The following is a 3,627-nucleotide window of genomic DNA, read 5'->3' on the forward strand; positions in this document are numbered from 1 at the left end:
GAAACCCTAATGTTTTGAAAAAGGTTTCAAAACTTGCCCTCAAGTTTTGGAATTTAAATTGTGATTGAAAGTTTAATTTTGATGTATATTTAAATTCTAAACCTAATGTTTTGAAATGTTTCAAAACTTGCCCTCAAGTTTTGGAATTTAAAAGTTGATTAAAAGTTTAATTAGGAATGTTAAATTCTAGAAACCCTAGTAATGTTTTGAAAATATTCAAATCACACCCTTATGATTTTATTAATTAATTAAGGTGTATAATTAAAAGAGGTTTAATAAATCCATAAAAGTTTAGGTTTACAATTTAATTGAATTAAAAGTATAATTGTTAAATTAAACCACCTAGTATTTTAAAAGTGTAAAATATATCCTATACTATATATATAACATTAAAAGTCTAACATTATATATATATATATATATATATATATATATATATATATATATATATATATATATATATATGTATGAGTAAAAGTCAGTCTTACCGTTAGTAGGCCTCATTCACGAAGCTGGTCTATAAGGGGTGTTTAAGGAAATTGCCTATAAAATGGCGATTGAATGGGTATCCACTCTTACCCACCGCACTCTTGACTAGTGGAGGGTCGTTAGCCGAACGGGTTAGGACGAAACCTTCCATTATAAGTATAATGAATTATTAAAGTAACTAAATGTTTTCATAAAATTCCCAATCTTAGTTACTTAGGAAAAAGTGAATTGATGCAATTCCATGAAATTACACTTTGTGCCCTTGCAAAGACGTTAGTAGAGCGTGTGTGGTTTACCGGCACACTAAATGGTTCTAAGCAAATGTAGCAAAGGGTGACTCAATGTTTGTCATAGTTCGGTGGAGCGTGTGTGGTTTACCGGCACATCGAATAGGTGACTGTAACATGTGAGGGCACCATGTAAGTTTGCATGGTTATTCCCACCCGCTTTGTGATCCTCGGCATCCCAGTCACAAACAAGAGGGGCATATTGAGATTTAAACATGCCATTGAAAGTTCAATGAATCTCAAAGGATCTAGGAGTTTTCATAGATTTAAAACTTAAATTCTTTTTCGTTTTTTTATGGTGGAAATTAGTGAATCGTTATTCACTTACCTTCAAACATTCTGCAATAAGGGTTACGGCATCCCTCTCCCGAGTTGTGGAATATTGTGTTGGGTCCTAGCCTTAGTATCTCATTTGGGTGATTTACTAAGGACTCAATCAATCAACTAACTTGAATTTGTTTTCTCCCATTTTGTAGATGTCAAAGTTTGACAACTATGGTCTTCTCAAATCCCGTGGAACAAGCATTCCACATGAAGATGATATTCCACGATTCGATCAAGGAACAAGAGATCATACTTCACTTCCTCCTCCTCCTCCTCCAATTATTCTCCCTAACCCACAAGTTCGAAGGCTTGAAAAGTTCAAGATCACTCAAGCTCTTTTGGCAAGTAAACATAAAGAAGGAAAGTCGGTGTGTACATACGTCCTAGGGATAAAGTCACACATTGATAGCTTAAGAATGTTGGGATCCGTTGTCTGTGAGGAAATGGCTGTTGATTGGGTTCTTCAGTCACTTCCTAACTCATATAGTGAATTCGTAAGAGAGTACTATATGATGAACCGCGACGTGACCCTTATAGATCTCACCTATATGCTTATTGCTGCCGAATCAGCAATGGTTTGGCGCAATAGAAAAGCAGAGTTGATTGGTGAATCTGCCTTCAAGACCTCTATGGATATAGACAATGGCAACGAAAGACATGCTATGATCGAAAATTTTGATCATAAGAGAAAGGAAATGTCTAAAGTAGTTCCATGTCATGTTCCAAAAGAGTCGATTTGCTTTTATTGCCAAGAGAAAGGGCATTGGAGACGAAGCTGCCCCATTTACCTAAGAGATCTAAGAGATGGGAGAGTCGAAACGTATGGCTCTAATATAGGTAAAATCCATTAACTAACTCTTTTAAGCTTCTATTCTAGATCCTTAATACATAATGTGATAATATAGGTAAAATCCATTACAATTGATGTTTTGTAGGATTGAAGAAAAGAAAGGAAGCTTAAGGGAAGAAGTGAGCATAATCTAACCGTGAAGGAATGGATTTTGATCGCATTTCTCGAAGATTAGATTCTTGAGCTACTACTTAGAGTTAGAATTAGATTGCTAAGAAAGATGTATTAGCATAGTTTTCAATGAATTGCATTGTAAGGACAAATTTTTCCGCAATAAAATAAATTTTGATTTTATATTATTTATTTATCCTTGCAATGGCGTATATAAAAAATTGTTGTTTGAATGTTAGCAATAATGGATTTGGTTCTTATTATGTTATTTATGGAAAGTCGAGAATTTACCAAATAGGGAGAGTTTCTCATCGCCCAAGTTTCAATTGGACAGAAACTTGGAATCATGCAACTTGGTTGCACGATGAATGAGAAATTTCATATTTGGAAATTAGACGAATTCATTGACAAAGTGTTAAGTGAAGGACTTGGAGATCGAATACACAAAGTTGCGTGTTGATCAAGTCCACCATAAGAGTAACAAAGATATTCGTCATGATTTACTAAAGGTTTAGTAACTATGATTATACTTATAAGATTAAGTGTAATTTTGAATTGATTGAAAAGGTTTAAATCAGAACGAATAAGAAGAATAAAGTAGGCAGAAAGATAAAAGTTTCTCCATTCTAAGAAGAAGGTAGAGTAGCTTTTATGCTTTATGATAGGTCTTAATGATTAAGAACCATATATCAATTGATCCTCTAAGTGAGTCTTATGGTTAAGAAGAGGAATCAAGAATTGAAGAAATGGTTAAATCAAGAAGTCAATCATACTTTGTTCAAAAACAAGTCTTAGAGTAAAGATTGTGACATTGAGTGACAAGAATTAGAAAGGTTTATAATATTCATCAAATGTGGTGAGTTGTGATGTCTTGGATAAGACAAAGACCAACTAAGACCCATTTATGAAGTGTTTTGATAAAAGCTACACTAACTCTTGAATATTTGTTTGTCAAGAAATGGTTGTTGTCAAGAGATTCTTATATGTCAAGGAGTCAGTGGGAGTCTTATTGGTCTTGAAAGGTTTCAAGAACAAATCAAATAGACCGTATCGATCATCACTAGCACACGAGTTAAGGTTTACAACATATCGTGTTGACATTATTTTGTTTCTGTGTCGTTCCAATTAAGTTAATTATGCATGTGAGTCCTATGAGTTCTCATTTGAATGCATAAAAGGCAAGGACCTTGATCAATGGAAAGTACATTGATAAGAAAAGGTGAGCTGCTTAACTACTTGGAAGACATGGTGGGCAGCTATGCTACCATAAAGGCAAGAAATCGAGATCAAGAAAGTTCGATCCATATGAGTTTGAATTTGTTGTAAACTTTGGTTTTGACAAATTCACATGGATAGGAACAAATACACCGTTTAAATCTAAGTGTCATAAGATTTCTTCCTTCATGAAAATGATTGTGAGTAAATGCTTTCACTAAGAAAGATTTTAAGAAGATAGTGATTGTAAAATTGCATTCTTGAATTCGATTATGGTTACTGTATCCGTTTCCATAATTTGAATTGTGAGCTTTGGCAATTAGTCTTAATTGTTTAGACACGCATATGAAC

Source organism: Lactuca sativa, chromosome 2 (assembly GCF_002870075.4).
Source record: "Lactuca sativa cultivar Salinas chromosome 2, Lsat_Salinas_v11, whole genome shotgun sequence".
Classification (NCBI taxonomy): Eukaryota; Viridiplantae; Streptophyta; class Magnoliopsida; order Asterales; family Asteraceae; genus Lactuca; species Lactuca sativa.